We start from the raw sequence: 18943 nt of genomic DNA on the forward strand, positions 1-18943 counted from the left end.
CTTATAGTAGTTTAATATTCAGTTGTTAATTTTTTACCCTATCCGTGATCTAAATTATTTTTTACAAGTTGCCACACAATATTGCTTACTTTGTTACTGTAGTGTGAAGAAACGTTATCAATAAAACTGTAATTCATAAACTCTTTCGTTTTTAGTCGCTGCTGAGCGGTTCATAGAATTGCTCTCAACTTGTTTTCTAAATACAAACGTTTTTGGTCTAACTCCGTCATCTCTCCACCGACATGAGATGTAATCACAGTTTTGGACTCAGGAGGTCCTTTTAGATTGATGTATTTAATCATGCCCATTGCCTCATAGATTATTTTATTCTAATACTGCTTAAAATAATTTCAATTTGAGGATAAAGTAGTAGAAATCCTGATGAAAAATAACATTAAGTCGGTTATAAGCACGCCTCGTGCTTGGTATTGGTAGCGCACAAAAATATAGCTAATAAAGAGGGAACAAAGGTCTTTTTTTTTTTTTTGAAATTCGCACAAAGCTACTCGAGGGCTATCTGTGCTAGCCGTCCCTAATTTAGCGTGTAAGACTAGATGGAAGACAGCTAGTCATCACCACCCACCGCCAACTCTTGGACTACTCTTTTACTAACGAATAGTGGGATTGACCGTCACATTATATCGCCTCCACGACTAAAAGGGCGAGCATGTTTGGCGCGACGGGGATGCGAAACCGGGACCCTCAGATTACGAATCGCACGCCTTAACACGCTTGGCCATGCCGGGCCAACAAAGGTCTAATATATTAATTTCCTCTAATCCCGACTGAAAGAATATAAGTGTTACGGCTGTTGAGGATTTCATCTTGTTTTATATGAACATTAAATCAGTTTTATTTCCAAAGTTTTATTTCTTTGTTTTGAATATTTGTACAACGTAAGGTCTAATATATTAATTTCCTCTAATCCCGACTGAAAGAATATAAAGTGTTACGGCTGTTGAGGATTTCATCTTGTTTTATATGAACATTAAATCAATTTTATTTCCAAAGTTTTATTTCTTTGTTTTGGATATTTGTACAACGTAACCCATCCCCAATTTTGAACTGATAGACTAAAGGAAAAGTAACTTATCAACACTTACCTCCAACATTTAGACTATTCTAACTTAATAGTGGGATTTGACCGTCACAGTTTTAAGGCATCACAGCCCCACAGCTAGGGAGTGAGACTTTGCCGCAACGGGACCCGAACCATAACATTTGGAATCAGCACGCTAACAAGTAGGCTACGCCTTGCCCCAACAGCATTTTGAAGAATAAGCATCATTGAGAACACAAATTAAGGAGTTATTTGTACAACATAAAATAAAAATCTTCATAGTCTGAATAGCAAATTTCTCATGAATGGTAGTTGTCTTCGTGGTAATAATTAACATAGTCCTTATTGGTCCTTATATACATAGCCAAATGGCCATGAACTGCACACGGAACTACAAAATAAAACATACGCTTGAAAATATCCGTACGTGTTAAAATCAAAAATAGACTTTCAAGCGTAGTCGATGATTATAAAGAAATGTAACTGTTATAACACTAAATACAAATTGCAAAAATACTATTCCTATATTCTATACATAAAAACATATAAAGTTGGTAAAACATTTAACACAGCACTTCATTTTCCTGAAACAATCGACATTGTAATAGGTTTATATTCTTCTGTGCTCCGAATATTATTCATACTCCTCTCTGTAATATTATTTATACACTTCTGTGCAAAGAATATAGTTTATACTATATTATGTTCGTGATATGGTTCATACTTCCCTGTGCTCAGAGTTAGAGACGTGTGTGTGTTTCTTATAGGAAAGCCACATCAGGCTATCTTTTGTGTCCACCAAAATGAATCGAACTCATGATTTTAGCGTTATAAATCCTTGGACTTATCGCTGTCCCAGCGGTGGTCGATTAGAGACATGGTGGAACGAACTGGAACGACGTTTCAGCACGTTTTGGGAACTTTCTGCGAATAAATAAAAGTAGTTTTACCCTAAACTATGTCCGATTTCAACCACACGCATGAGAAAATAAGTAAAAAAAATATCGGCGTTACTTCATTCTAAAATGTTGTAACAGAATAAAGCATTAGGTATATTTGTCGATTCATTGGCTATGTACATTTCTCACACATGTTATTCGATTAACATTTCCCTTTAGACTTGATAAATGCAGGATATGAAAGAATCAAATAAATAAATAATTTTATTATTTTAAATGAGTCAATACACCATTGGTGAAGCAAACAGCAAATCCATCCTGTATAAATATATATGTTTATTACTCTCTTGCACCCGAAGAGCATTGTTTTGTATTCACGTATATCAGGCCCGGCATGGCCAAGCGTGTTAAGGCGTGCGACTCGTAATCTGAGGGTCGCGAGTTCGCATCCCCATCGCACCAAACATGCTCGCCCTTTCAGCCGTGGGGGCGTTATAATGTGACGGTCAATCCCACTATTCGTTGGTAACAGAGTAGCTCAAGTGGGTGGTGATGAATAACTGCCTTCCCTCTAGTCTTACACTGCTAAATTAGGGACGGCTGGCACAGATTGCCCTCGAGTAGCTTTGTGCGAAATTCAAAAGACAGACTTCATTTATATCCTTTTAGCATACGCCTGCACCACTGTATCACCAACTTATTAGTTTTGTAATAGAACAGCGGAGAAATTAAAAAAAAAAGTTTTACGAATTAGAAACCACAGTTTTTCATTGTCACTAGTTTTCAAACAATTTTTCATTTTAGTTTGTATTTTGTTAATTTTTTATTTTAACCGTTTTATTATCGTCTTCATTAATGTAAAACAAACATTACTGGTGGTACATTATTTTTAATACATTTTAATTTTTTTTCAAATTATATAGTGCTTTTTGCTAGGTTTTGGGAAGGAAAGAGAAATATCTGTTTTCCGGATATGGTTCATAACACTCCTTTGTGTTCCGGATATGGTTCACAACACTCCTTTGTACTCTACATATGGCTCACAACACTCCTCTGTGCTCCACATGTGGCTCACAATACTCTTCTGTGCTCCACAAAAAGCTCACAATACTCCTCTGTGCTCTACATATGGTTCACACTCCTCTGTGTTAAGTACAATATTCATAATCTACTGTGATTCGAACATGGTTCACACTTTTCTATCATTACGAAACGTAACTTCGTTTACTAGTAATTATTTGACTAGATTATTTATTTCTTATATCTAAAAATACGTTTATATTCCGGCCTACCATGGTTTTATTCAGTTTACTTTGTTTGCTGTGTTTTAAGTGTAAAGGTGCGAAATAGATCATGCACACTGTGCCCATCTCAGGGATCGGCATAGTTATAAATCCTCAAGTTCCACTTGACTAATTGTAGGTCATTAAATTTATTGTCTGTTTTCCTTCTAGTCTATTAATTCAATATCATCGGAGACCGTTTGCAAAGTAGGCCTTTTTATGGTTTTCCACACAATTTTGAATCTAAACTTTGTCAATTCTGAACAAAAAAATCAAAAACTGGCATTTGGTTAACAATTAATTATTCACTTAATCAAACACAGTTTTTCTGTTCACTTATTTTTTACCAAAATTAGCAAATGATCTTCAGTTTACCATATTTTCTACAGTACATTACGATAGGTTTTCATATAATTTTTTGAACTGATGTGATATAATTCTTGTGGGAACGTTGCTACATTTTTCTATGTCACGCTCAAAAAAACACTTGTTAGGTATTTTAAAGTTTCTACCTGTTCTTTATACAGCTTTTAAATATATATACTTTTTATTTGTGTTGACACAAAGTTTTTAGAAAAATTAATAGCTTAACCTATTGTTTGTAAAAGTATTGTGATCTTGTCTGCTTCTGTCTATTACCAACATAACAAAGATGCTAACTTCCCTCGCCAGGGGAGCAGATAGCTTTGTTGCTTTGCGCCGTAAAACACCAAACCAATCAACCAACCCTTCCCAGGAATGAGCTTGTTATTAGCGTATTGGGTTGAAGTGTGGAATATTTAAAGTTCTACCTTCAATATGCTTCTGACACTCTCTACACTTTCAGTCGTAGTAAGATGGTGGTCAAATTATGGCTCTTATATTACATCCTTCAGTAAAAGCATGTCTTAATACTAAGCGGTGAATGTTGCTGATTTGTTGCCTTCTTTCTGGTCAGGATTCTCAACCAGAAATGACTGTATAAATTTTAGAAGTCTCTGACGTGGCTGATTAACTCCTATATAGTATAAGATGATACTTGGTTGAGATTAATAATAATATTTAAATATCTTGATGCATTTTGAAAAAGAGGGACAAGAATAAATATCCATTTCCCCTGAAATAAAAGTATTCATGAACTTTGACAGTCAACAGAACTACCTGCTAAAGCTATCATTAATATTGCTAGCCATTTGTTAAGAGAATATACCCTCTAGCTGTGAGATATTTATTCTGTCTTCTGCCGAGCGTATGGGATTTTCTAATTGCAAAGCCACATCAGGCTATCTGCTGTGTCCAACGAAGGGAATCAAACCCCTTATTTTAGCGTTATAAGACCACAGACTTAACGCTGTCTCACAGTGGCCCGACTACTGAGATAGAAACATTCAAGTATAAAATCAGAATAAACTTTATCAGTATCTAACAACATATGTGAGAATATTTTGTTAGAAACAGTGATATATCAGTTGCTTTAATTTTTAAGACATAATATCATAACAATATGTTTTGAGTTCGAAACGAGAATAGATATAGATATAAAAATAAAGCAATACGTAGACGTATGGGTGGTAATGAGTAGCTGCCTTCCCGCCTATCTTACGCTGCAAAATTAGAGACGGCTAGCACAGATAGCCCTCGTGTAGCTTTGCGCGAAATTCAAAACAAAACCTACTGAGATGTTTCATGCTTAACTTAACGTACATTCAATCCATGTTTCACCACAATAATTTAATCCCCAGATGGTGTAAAAAAATGATACATGTGTGTTTTATTTTCAAACCGTGTAGGAAAAAATTCTGCGGACTCGTTAAAGAAAAAACAACAACATCCATGTAGGATGTTTTGATTACATTTTCCTCCCACGTTATCATGGCACCAAAATAGAAAACAATCCTTATTCAACGTGAATAGAGATTAACCCCTGGAAATAGTGCTTCCCTATATTGAAAGGTCAAAGAAACTGTATCCCCACGGCATAGCGTGCTTGCATTCCTATAATTTCAGCACGTAGGCAGAAATAAGTTCGGTTCAACGAATGCGTGTAATTTAGTAAAGTTTAATGGTTAGCTTTAGAGTTGTACGACTGCATATGTGTATTCAAAGTGTGTTTAATAGCAGGTTCTTGATCTCTTATATCACAAGATGTGTTATTACATGAGAATGATAGCTATGACCATAAGGCACTCTTTCACTGCTTGAAGTGTGAAAGGATATGTTCAATAATATGTTTCACAAATTAACGTTTAACAAGATACATGCAAATATAAGTTCATTATCTAGCGTTTAAAAGGATAAATCCAGGGATATATTTTATTATTTGACGTTTGAAAGGATATATACATGGATATGTTTCGCAACTTGACCTTTGGAAGTATGCATGCAAAGATATATTTTATTATTTGTCGCTTCAAAGGATATATACATGGATATGTTTCACAGCTAAACCATTGAAAGGATATATGGAAAAACATATTTCGCTACTTGACGTGTAAAAGGTTATACAAATATATGTTTTATTAAATAACATTTGCAAGGATATGTTTCATCAACTGACATTTAAAAGATAAAATGTAAGGGTATGTTTCACGACTTCAGGTTTAAAAGGATACCCACAAAGATGTGTTTTATTACCTGACGTTTTAGAAGATATATGCAAGGATATGTTTCGCTATTTAACTTTTAAAAGTACGTATACAAGAGTACGTTTTATTATCTGACGTTGCAGAGAATACATTCAAGGGTATGTTTAATCACTTGACGTTTAAAAGGATATGCAAGTATAAGTTTTATTAAATAACATTTAGAAAGATACAGGCAAAAATATGTTTTACCTCTTGACATTTGAAAGGATACATATAAAGATATGTTTCACTACTATATGTTTAAAAAAGATACATACAACGATATGTTTCGCTACTTGACTATTAAAAGTATACATGCAAAGACATGTTTAATTAGCAAATGTATAACAGGATACAGATAACAACTTGACGTTTAAAAGGATACAAGCAAAGATATGTTTCATTTTCTGACGTTTGAAAGAACACGTACAAGGATATGGTTCACTACTTGAAGTTTGAGAAGATACATGTAAAGATATGTTCTACTACTTCAGAACTAAAAAAATTACATTCAAATATATGTTTTAGTATTTGACATTTGAAAGGATAAATACATGAATATATTTCACTACTTCAAGTGTGAAAGGATACGTGTTAGAATATGTTTTCCCGTTGATACTTGAAACGATAATACAAGTATATGTTTCACTACTTGTTTAAAAGGTACATACAAATGTTTTATTATCACTACCTAACATTTTAAAGGATCCATGCACGGATGTGTTTCTGCATTTGACGTTTAACAGGATATATGCAAATATATGTTTTATTATCTGATGTTTCAAAGTATATACGTAATGATGTATTTCACCTCTTCACGTTTAACAGGATATATGCATATATATATTTTATTATCTGATGTTTCAAAGTATATACGTAATATGCATTTCACCTCTTTACGTTTAACAGGATGCATGCATATATATATATTTTATTATCTGATGTTTCAAAGTATATACGTAATGATGCATTTTAACTGTTCACGTTTAAAAGGATATATGCGAAAATATGTTTTATCAAATGACGTTTGAAAGAATACGTTTCATCAACTGACGTTTAAAAGGATACAGGGAAATATATGTGTCACTACTTGATGGTTGAAAGGATACATGCAAAGATGTATTTCACTACTTGGCGTTTAAAAGATAAAGGCAAAGATATATTTCACTTTTTGATGTGTTAACAGATATATACGGAGATATGTTTTATTATGTAACGTTTTAAAAGATATTAGAAAGGATATGTTTCACTACTTGAAGTTTGGGTTGTTTGTTGTTTTTTTATTTATATTTCCTGGAAAGGCTAGATTATTTACATCTAGAGATTAGGGTTAATACATTATGTAAGTAACTATGTTGACTCTTCTCTTTTCTACAAAGTTTCTAGTATTCTATTCTTTTTATCTACTCGTTGTTTTCGTTGTCGAAATAAACACTTTTCACTTGATTAAGTTATTAGAGGCATATTGTCCTTAAATACTCTTTACATATCTCAATCTAAGTTATAGGAGGCATTTTCCCTGTGGTAGACATTAAATGGGGAGAAATATTTAGTGCAATCGTACGCAAGCCTGAATTAAGGGTTTTAATGGCCCTAGGCTTTTCAACTTATAGATGCCCCCTCGATACAGAACCTCGACGTGCAATACATTTAGAGTCATAGTTTGAGACACCCTAACTAGTGTAAGGCCCTGGGCTTCAGCCCCGTAAGCCCTTGCCTTAATCCTGAGTTGATCATATTTGTTTTTGAATTTCGCGCAAAGCTACACGAAGGCTGTCTGCGCTAGCCGTCCCTAATTTAGCAGTGTAAGACTAGAGGGAAGGCAGGTAGTCATCACTGCTCATTGCTAACTCTTGGGCTACTCTTTTACTAACAAATAGTGGGATTGATGTCACATTATAACCCACTCATGGCTGAAAGGGCAAGTGTGTTTGGTGTGACGGAGATTTGAACCCACGACCCTCCGATTAGGAGTCGAGTTCCTTAACCACCTGGCCATGCCGAGCCGCACTACTTGAAGTGTGAGAGGATACATTTAAGAATATGTTTCTCTGTTTTAAAGGATATAGAGAAAGATATATTTAACTCTTGATGTTTGAAAGGATACTTGCGATTGAAGAGGAAAGACGTTAAAAAGTCTCTTATTCTGTTATAATTTTCTAAAATATATTTAACATTAACATTATAATTTGTAATAATTTGGATTAAATAACAAAATAATATCAAGCTATTGTAATTTTGGTAAACGCAAGTAGGACAAAGTTTTAACTTAATGTTTAGTGGTGTGAATTTTACTGCAACCTTAAAATAGATTTAGTATATGTAATGGTACCTTGGGCTTAGGTATATTTCAACTTAGTGGTAAATTATAAAACAGGATAAATACACTGTTTTATTAACTAAATACAAACTGAAAACTAGTTTATTGTCTCTTGGTGTTTTAAGAATCTTTCTTCTCTAAGTTCTAGATAATTAAAAATAAGCTTCATTGCTTTACTGTAAAGACAAAGTTGTGGTAAATGGTAAAGAAATTTAATTGGTTCTTAAACATTAGATCTAATAGAAACAGTATTAACAATAGTCTACTTGTATTTGGAATTAAGTGTTTATTTTCAGAATATAAGTATAAATACAATGGTTAAGGCTAGTGTAGGAGTTAAGCGGTCACAGTTTATTAGGTATAATGGGTGCAATGAGTGGGTTTTATTTGGGAACTCTGGACTGGTACGTATCTTTAAGGAAGATAGTAATAAAGATGTCCAATTTTTGTGTTTAATATTTAGGTTGGAGGAGAAGTTGTAGGTTATCATAATTAAGGTAAAATCAATAAATAAAGATAAGTATAGAATGTGGTAACTGGCAGTAGGATTTCAGAAGAGAATTAACGCTTTCACATGTAAAGGATACATCAGCTGACAATAACTTTCAGCAAGTTTAGCATAGGAAATTAGTGGAGAAGTAGTTATAAGGTCAGGCTTAATTGTTACTATTGTAATAATAAAAATATAAAAATTAAATAGATATTTTAGTACTTTGGTAGAAATGGAGGATTTTAATACATTGGAAATAACAGAAACATGGTTAAACGTAGATGATTTTGATGACATAAAGCTCTTTAAAATACGGGGTTATAAGCTATTTAATTGGGATCAAAGATTAAAGAGAGGTGGAGTGGCTTCATGTGTAAAATGTGAGTTACATCCTGTTCAAATTAAGTAAATCAAACATAGTGCAATGCGGTTAAGATTTCAGCTGCTAATCAAGTCATAATTACGGGTAATCTTAATTTCAGTTATGTAGATTGGGAAAAACTAGAGTTAAACCATTCGAAAGAAAGTTGTGTTTTGTTTTGCTTTTGTAGAAACTTTTTAGGATGGATTTCTTTACCAATTAGTTAAGGAACATACTAAAAACGTTATTTTAGATTTAGTGTTAACTTCAATTATAAAAATGATCGAGAGCTTACATCAGCTGGAGAAAATCAGTGTACAAGTGATGATTGCTCTATTAGGTTTGATGTTTTGTTGCATATGGAAATAAGTAATAATGATATTTTGATTACAAGTTTCAAAAAAGCAAATTTTGAAGAGATGTGACAAGAATTATCTGTTATGAATTGGGCGGCTGAACTATTTGGAGACATTGATCAGATATGGAAAAAATGTTAAAGATAACGTTTTAAAATTTTAAGGTAAATATATTCTATATAGCAAGAATAAGGTAACTGCAAGTAAAAAACAGGTTGACTCACAAAATGTTTAAGAGATAAGGTTAAAGAAAAGCATCATACATTTTAAAAATTTAAATCGACTGGTATGACAGGAGACTTAGAAGAATAAAGGATGTAAAACTATTTGGCGAAACAGGAAATTAGGACCTCAGAAAGATTATATAAGAAAAGGTTGGCTGAAATTGTAAAAATAACAATAAAGTTTTCTATATGTACATGAAAGAACATTTTCTTTAAGTAAATAAAATGAAAGAATATGAGTAGGACCCTTGAGGGGTGATAAATGAAGGCTAGTATTTGACGATCATGAGATGGTTGTGTTATTAAATTTTGCTTTTTCTTCGGTTGTTTACTAAGGAAGATTTAATCATTATTCCACATTTTAAACATGATAAATGAAAATGAGATCAAACAAGATGGCTGAAATAAACCTGAGCTGGCTAAGAGAAGCTGGGAAGTTTAAAAATGATGAGGCTCCTGGCCAAATAATATTTCCACAATAACTTTGAAGGAAATTAAAGACTGGATATGTGAGCCACTTACTACTATTTTTGTAAGCCCTTGAATAGTAGGCTGGTACCAGAGGATTGGAAGTTAGTTAATGTAACTCCTCTTTTCAAAAGATGTGATAAAACCTGATAATTACTAATCCATTAGTCTTACCTCAGTCGTGGGAAACGTTTTGGAAAGTCTGTTAAAAGATGTTTGCAAAGTTATTTAACAAAGTCTAGAATTTTATTGGATAACCAATATGGTCTCACTGAGGCAAAATCTTGCCTTAAAGGTTTGAAAAGGTTACTGTTTAGCTTGATGAGAGTAAGGGTGTAGATTTAGTATATCTGAATTTTCAGAAACCATTTGACAAAGTGCCACATAAAAGACTTGTACAAAATTATCTCTATTAATGTGGGGGATAAGTTAACAAACTGGATGAAAGAAAGCAGTGGGTTGTTACAGTGGATTAATGTCATTTGCGGGGTATTTCGAAGTTCAGTTTTAGGATCTTTACTCTTTTTGATTGACGTCAAAGACATAGATGAAGAATGAACAATAACTTACTTAAATTTGCAAATGATATTAAGACTTTGGGTGTTGCTAGCTGTGAAGAGGATGCTGCTGATTAAAAAAATAATTTAATCATTTAGTGAGTTGGACAAATAAATGGCAGATGAGTTTTACTAATAATAAATACAAGGTAATGGATGTGGGTTATCATAATTTTAATTATAAGTATAATTTGGATGGGAATAACCTTAACAATCTCTTGAAGGAAAGGGATCTTAGTATAATAGTCGATCAGTTTCTAAAGTCTTCCAAGTAATGTGATGTTGCTAGTAGTAGGCCAAGTAGAATTTTCGGTTGTATCTTCAGAAATACTAGAGACAAATTTGAAGGAAAGGGTTCAGAGGATGGTTACCAGAGTAGTGCCTGGGGTGGAAGGGTTGTTATACTAGGAGAGCTTAAATCCTCTCAGATTGTTTTCTCTTTTGAAAAGAAGAGTTAGGGAGGATCTGATTAAAGTGTTTAAGTTTGTTAAGAGAATTGGTAGTGTTAATGCATCACTTTTTTCATATTTAACGATGGAGATAGTAGGGCTAGAAGACACAAATATAAACATTGGCAAGGTAGGAGTCACCTTCAGCTGAGACAGTTTCATTTTACTAACAAGGTGATTTGCCTTTCGAATAAGTTGTCTTCGGATATCATAGAGATAATAAATTTAAGTGATTTTTAACAAAACGTTTGATAAGTAAAAGAATGATAAGGGCTGGCTTTAATAAGTTTTAAATTTAGTTTAGAAGATGAAACAGCCGAAGTGGGACAACAGTTTTCATGTTGTTTCAAAACTTAATGCTATATTTCACTATTTAACGTTTAAAAGCATACATGCAAAAATGTATTTCGCTGCTTGACGCTACAAAGGATACATGTAAAGATGTATTTCACTAACCGATGTTTGGAGGGATATATATATGAATATATTTCGAGACTTGAAGTGTGAGAGGATACATGTAAGGATATGTTTCACTGTCTGACGTTTAAAAGGATGCATTCAAGGATATGTCTCACGATTTGACATTTAAAAGAATGCATGCATAGATATATTTTACCACCTGACATTTAAAACATACATGCAAGTATATCTTTCGCTACTTGACGTTACAAAGAATACATTCAAAGATATGCTTCACTACTTGACATTTACAAGAATACATACCAAGATATGTTTTATCATTTGACGTTTTAAAGGATATATGCAAGGATATGTTTCACTACTTGAAGTGTGAGAGGATACTTTCAAGGATATGTTCCACTGTTTGATGTTTTAAAGTATGCAGTCAATGATATATTTTACTATCTGATATTTGAAAGGATGCATGCAAGGATGTGTTTCATTGTTTGCCATTTTAAAGTATAAATTTAAGGACATGTTTCACTAAATGGCATATGAGAATATACATACACATTAAATTAGCTATACTGATTACCAGCTAATTTACAGGTCGTATCTGCATTGGTAGCTGGGTTTGATAAGAATTTAATGATAAAGGATAAAATATATATTTTTGTTTAGATACTGTACCTAATTTATCATTATAAGTTCATTTTAACACTTACGTGTGTTTTAGTTTGATCCATGTGACGTATATTATGCAAGCCCCGCCTTTTCTCTAAATATGTAAAATGTTTTCGATGTCAAGAATCAATAACATTTGATTTTTATGTGATTTCGAACTTTGTTGAACGTTCGAGGATCTCGCCTTAAATTAAATAAACCAACGCGCCGAGAGACAGAATATTATTTATCAGCTGCAACCAGTGTACCATAAGCCTTGGAAGCTATAATTGTGATTAACACGTATTAATCGGAAAAACTATAGAATTTGATTAGGACGTTAAACATCTCTGGACGTTAGTATTTCTACGAGGACATTAAACGTCTTCAAAAAGTCAGCGACGTGAGGCCAACCAAGTTAGCTAGCTCAAGCGAAGTGTAACAAAACCAACTCAAAGTTAATTTGTTCGTCATGGACCTGGATCGTCGATAAAATGTTTAGTTCTAGACTGGATATAATACTTATTGTTTTAAAGTTTGTGAGGCTGTTTATATAAATCATTATTTGCAATAACTATTTTAATAACCGTTAAAAACTGTTAAATTTAAATCATTATTTGTAATAACCATTATTATGAATTGTATTATTGTTTGTATATTAAAATATATTTGTGTTATTAAAGAAAATAGTGTGTATCAATCCTGTCAGTAAATATCATAAATTTGATATATATTGAAATTCAAGTAACTGCTAAATTATAATTAAAACTTCCGACTATTTGAAATCGTAATGCGTAGCGTTAATAATATAACAGATTGGAGACTCGTCCAGGATCTGTTATAATGCGTAACAATACGGACTCTTTATTCCATCAAAGCTGTTTTTACACTCACATTTTCCTAATTCGTAACGTACACTCATGAACAAAAGTAATAAATCGCTCCCCAAATGCAAACGACACAATTTTTATTAGAAGTTGCTAAATGACTGGAATACAATGTAATGAATGAAGAAATGAATCCTCAAATACCTAACATATTGTATGCAAGTATGAGTTTGATGGCCACTCTTGTAACGCATGCACAGCTGAATGTTCGAAGTGTGTTTGGTTGCATTACGTATCAAAACTGATATTCTTAGATTTTCATTTCTACACACTAGCCACAAGGCCATGCCCTCGTCTGCTTAGTAGAATTATATATAGTCTTGTTTATAGAAGTATTGTGTTTATCTAGGAAATAAACAATAAACCATTGGTATAAATTATCTGTATAGGCGAGCAGTATATTTTTATTTTTTTTAATATTTAGATATATATTTGTCATTTCCATCAGTTTTAGTTGTTAGAAGCTCACTAAAGTAAATATATTCGATGTTAGACTATTATAAGTATATTGAAATTTAGTGCATTGGTAAGTTGTGTGGTTCTTTGTTTTTGTGTTTTATAACTAATCACCTAATCTGTTTGTGTTTATATCGACTTTTCAACTCATGAATATTATTTTCGAATCCTTAGCTTAGTATGCGGTTTAATTGACCTAAACCCCTAAACTGTATGACCTCGTGAGATATTGGGATTACAGCTGGAAATTCCGCCAACAACGAGAGTATCAAACTGATGATTCAGTACGTTATAATCATCACAGGTTTTATTTGTATTGTGTACGAGCTGTGTAACCGTCGTAAATTTGTTTTAGTGCCAACGTTTGTTTCCGTGCGGTTTTTTTTTTTGTCTGTCACGTATATTGTTGGTCGTGTATTCTGCAAGTCTCGCCTGTTCTTCAGAGTACGAATGAACGATATTTGTTTAACGGACAGCTACAGTTAATGTGCAATAGACTTAGCACAGCTACAGTTAATGTGCAATAGACTTAGCAAGCTACAATTGTGATTTACGCCTATTAATTGGAAAACTGTAGAAGCTGATCAGGAATGTTTATAGATTTCAAACATCACAAACCGTTTAACTTCAGAAAATTACTTCGGACGTCAGAATCTATACGACGACATCAAATATTTTAATCGGTAAGAAATGAACTTGTAAGAGGTGTGAGGTCAATCATGAAATGATAACTAGCTTAATTGAGTTGTGACAGTATCAACTCAGAATCTGGATCGTCGATAAAATATCCAGTTATATACCAGATATAAGACTTTGTACTGTTATTTGAAATAGTAATACGTTAAGATACGTAACAATAAATCGGAGACTTGTCCAAAATAAAATAATAATAATAATAATAGGAAACAACTGAAAAATATCCGTCAACTGACGGCGAAATGTTTAAACGTAATTAAAACAGTGTAAGTTTTATAATATATTTCAAAGTAATTCTTGAACATAATCTTCATTTCCAAATTTAAAACAAAAACATTTGCTGCTTGCCTTCCATCTACCAACAAATTAAGATTTGAGGTGATTCCACCCTTGAACACCCTACGTCTTAAATGACCATGAGAGAGCACGGTTGTTTGAGGAACGATCTAGCAACTTTTATACTTTGACCTTGAATGCATTTGGAATATTCAACATTGTCTAAAGCGTCAACCTGCCAAGATTGTTTGAAATTGACTCAATAAGCTAGAAGTAAGTAACTAATAGACTTTGCAAAAAATAAATAAGGTTAAGTTCTAATGTGACCTATCAGGACATTCCCCATATTTCATAGTGTCTATGTACAAATTTTGGTAGAAATTAGCCCAATAAGCTCGGAGCAGTTAGGGTGCAAACAAACAAACATTTCGTCTGTACAAATACAAAGATTGATTTATGACACTATATACTTCCAGTAAGCTTGTGGTAAACACCGGGCTTCGTTGGTTGAGATACAGATACAGTTGAGATTGATCTATACAGTTAACTTATTTTTGAAAAGAAGTTCTTATTAGTTGCTGAAAAATAAAAACAGATATACAGTGAGGTAAATAACTTACACACAAAATACGTATGAGTGTGTGTAAAATTTTGGTTTTCAATAAGTGAAACTGCTGCAAGTCATGCTGACTAGCTGTCACCCCCCCTTAGTAAAATTAGGACGACTAACATATACTAGTATGTACGAGTATATTTGAAATAAACCTTAAAAACTAGGAACACTAAATAAATCATCTTCAGTTTGTTCTTCGTTTTCGCAAATTATCTAAATAGGCAAGATTTTTTTTTACCAGGAATGAATAAAAATAAATATGGAATGAATTTTATTTTATATTTAGCTTTGGTTTAGTTCTCAAGACCGGTAACAACATGACCTTCTTTCATTCAACCCTCACGCCCGACTCCTCCCCGCCAGCAACATATTATACGTAACCAGTGAGCTGACCACTTGTCAGAGGTACTCACTCTGTTGTTGAATGAATGGCTGTGCTCTACCCTGAACAGGGGACACAACCCCTCTCTCCTCCCCTTTCCTCCGAGTTCTTTGAGACTGGTGAGACTCCATGGTTCTCACAGCTTCTCAAGGACACTCTATATTAGTGTGTTCGTAGTGGCAGTGGCCTGGTGTTTTCTATTACCTTTACACCAGTTTTGTCCAGTATCCTTACAACTAGCTTGTTCAGGTAATACATTACTATTTCCATTCCCATATTTGTGTCATTATTTTTATGTAGTACTTTCGTACTTGCAAACGTAGTGTTTCAAATACGCTGGTAGTTAGGTTTTGTTTTTAATATTTTTATATAGTTTCTCATTTCAGATGCAAATAATATAGTAACTGAAATCTGAAATTTAATCAACTAAACAGCAAAAATATAACGCTAGACATGATATAATGCTAGAGCTAATTTGTACATGCAGGACGAGTCAAACGTTGCGACCTACTGTCAGTCTTATTTTTAAGCCTTACTCTCACTTTTCTGAGCTGTGTTATTATTTCACTATCTTTTTTAGTGTTATTATTACAATAGTTTGTTTAGTTGCCAGTAGTTTTGAAAGCATGATGTGTAGCAATGATATTTTTGCTATATTTTTTCGTGGGATGTGTGTGTTTTTCTTATAGCAAAGCCACATCAGGCTATCTGCTGAACCCACCGAGGGGAATCGAACCCCTGATTTTAGCGTTGTAAATCCGTGGACATAACGCTGTACTAGCGGGGGGCTTTTCTCGTGGTAACATCAGTAAAAATTTCCAATAACTGCAAATAGTAGTAGTGCGGAAATTTGTTTGCATCGCTGTGTAACACTTGTGTTAAATTAGTGTACGCGACTCGACATTAAGCATCGAGTCGTATTTCGCAGTAATTCTTTCATTTCTATTATTTGAAATAAAAGGAATTTAAAATAACGTGTCTCACTGATAGAAATGAATACAATTCACTGAACTACTATCGTTGCATTGAAAAGTAATCTTGCCCTACTTTTTCATGATGATTGTCGAACTAACTTTTTGATTACTGTATATATTATAATTATTTGGTTAGTTGTTTATTAGTTTTAGAATTTTCGTAAACAAATACACCAAGACAATAGATCCATATCGTTTTATTTTAATTTGTAATTGAAGGGATGTAGTTAATCGATATTTCTTTAGCTTATGAATTAGTTGAGGGAAGTGGTTAACATCACCCCCAACCGAACAGAAATGTGTGGATTTGACCGCTAATTTTATAGCACAAACAGGCTTCGAAGTGTACATATTGACTAACCATCGATATGGTGTTATTAGCGGAAGTGGGGTTCAGCCACCTCAAAATTGGTATTTTCTTAACTTCTGCAACACTCAACAGAATGGTTACCGTGTGAAACTCTGGAGTACACACAACATGTAACTTTCAATGGCTAATTCATGCTATTATGACACAATAAGTATACGGGTTGCCAGTGGTAAAACTCTTGTGATCTTGAAATAAATGCCGCCAAACGACAAGCATATTTACTCGGCGCCTCTAGGTCACGAGGCTGCTGCGATATCCCGGCAATAATTGCACAGTGCTCAGGTGGTTGTACTTCCTGTCTCAGTGCGTTAGCAAAACTGGCAAACATCTAGACACGAGTACAGTAGCCTGCAGGTAACGTCAACCGATACATCGCTTCGGCCTTTGTTGCTTTCGGAAAAATCTTTCACTCGACCAGTTTATGTACACAGCCTATATTCTACAGCTTTGAGAAGTAAACTGTAACGTAAGTTAGTTTTGTTGTTGTTGTTTTTGCATTCTCTATTCAGAACTGTAATTTTTGTGAAATAGTTGTAAACTTGTTTTCGTTATTTGGATGCTTTGAAAAGGCATTTTTGTAACTAAAAGTTACGAGCTTCTTTATTTCAAATGCAAATTCCTCTAGAACCGAGAACGGTTTCTTGTGAAACTAAATTCACAATACTGTAAACGTCTACAATAGATTAAAGGTGTCGTTAAAATCGGTACTGCATCAGAAATCCAACTGTACTTCCTTCTCAACTTTCTTTACAAACTTTAATTTGTTTTCTTAACTTTAAAACCCTCTATTGTTAAACAGTTTGAATAATATTACTTTTCCAAAGTATAAAAAAAGTAAAAGCACAATTACTTAAGTTTGTAATTTTTATTAAATTTCTATCTTAAAAAAAGACGAAGGAAAAAAAGATAAACGTACTGTAAAGGATATCGCCTTCGCGAAAAGTCTAATTTCTCGTATCCCGATAGGTTTTCATTGGGTTAGTAAAATCGTCAATGACAGTGTCGTTAATAAATAATTGAGATAAGAAAACACAAAGTTAATAGCGTGACATTGACTGTTTATTGTTTAGGTGTTGCATGTACTCTTCATGTCTATATGAATATTATTTATTGACGTCTCGGATAATAAACTTTAGATAAATGATGTTTTAAAGAATTAACTTTATAACTCAGTCTCTAACAAGACATCTGCAGATGTGATATGGCAGTTGGGAAATAAAACTCAAACATCATACATGACCGAGTACGTCACAAACGACCTTGACTGTGATCTGAAAAAGTTACTTTTCTCCGGGCAAGGCTAGTACAATCCAGTCGGTAATCTTTCATCCACTTTTGTCACGGTGAGAATAACTACTAGTTTAGGGTTAAGGTGAATGCTTCGTGTAAACTCCATCAGGCTTTCGAAGTGCATTAACTTGTTGATTAATCATTTCTTGTGAATGATAGTAAAGTTAATTTGTGACAATAAATATATAATTAGAGTTAAAATTACAATGAAATAATGTGTTGTTAGTTCTGTAGTAAATATCTAAATTCTAAACGACTGAAAATCAAGTTACAATTAAATTGCTTAATTGTGTTCACATTTTAATTTGCTTTCACCTTTGGCCTCCTATAATAAATATGTTAAAATATGTTTCCCTCCTCTCTGTCTCTGTCTATTAATACTGAACACTCGAGTAAAATAAAACAACCAAAATAAAGGACTGCGTTAACTCAGCAAATCCAAACCTCCGACTATTGATAATTTGTTAAAAATACACGCACACACGCCCTCTGGGACACAAAACGATGTTGTTAATACATTCATCGCTAATAGCGATGATGCAAAGAAACGGTACTTACAAGGTAAACTTATTGTACTACTTAAACACTAACAATTAAATAACTTTATTTTTCTTTAATGTTTAGTCTACAATTCACTGTTAACTACCATGTCAATCTATTCAATTCGTCAATCCTATGTCTTCCTACGAGTTGGCTCGGCGTTAAGCTTCAGCACTTATAACGCTTGAATTCGGGGTTTGATCCATACGGCACAGATAACCCAATGTATAGCTTTCTGCTCGAAGCAAGCAAACCTAACGAGCTAGAGTTAGTTAAATGTACTCAGTATTGTCTGGATAATTTATACGTCCCCATAAAAACTTTTAA

At 33.4% G+C, this 18943-nt stretch overlaps 1 protein-coding gene across 4 annotated transcripts in view; it reads left to right on the forward strand.

Moving 5' to 3' along the window:
• LOC143225920 (MICAL-like protein 1) overlaps positions 1-18943 on the forward strand; it is a 36412-nt gene that overhangs the window by 735 nt on the left and 16734 nt on the right. Inside the window, exon 1 of one of the 4 annotated variants that reach the window (XM_076456158.1) lies at positions 15474-15691. The exons of 1 other annotated variant lie outside the window; for it this stretch is intronic. The gene's annotated coding sequence lies outside the window, so the exon portion shown is untranslated. Of the gene's footprint in view, positions 1-15473; positions 15692-17079; positions 17253-18033; positions 18130-18943 lie in introns of those variants that run through there. 2 more of the 4 variants (XM_076456157.1, XM_076456160.1) reach the window with 2 other exon arrangements.

This window comes from Tachypleus tridentatus, chromosome 9, assembly GCF_004210375.1.
Source record: "Tachypleus tridentatus isolate NWPU-2018 chromosome 9, ASM421037v1, whole genome shotgun sequence".
NCBI lineage: Eukaryota > Metazoa > Arthropoda > Merostomata > Xiphosura > Limulidae > Tachypleus > Tachypleus tridentatus.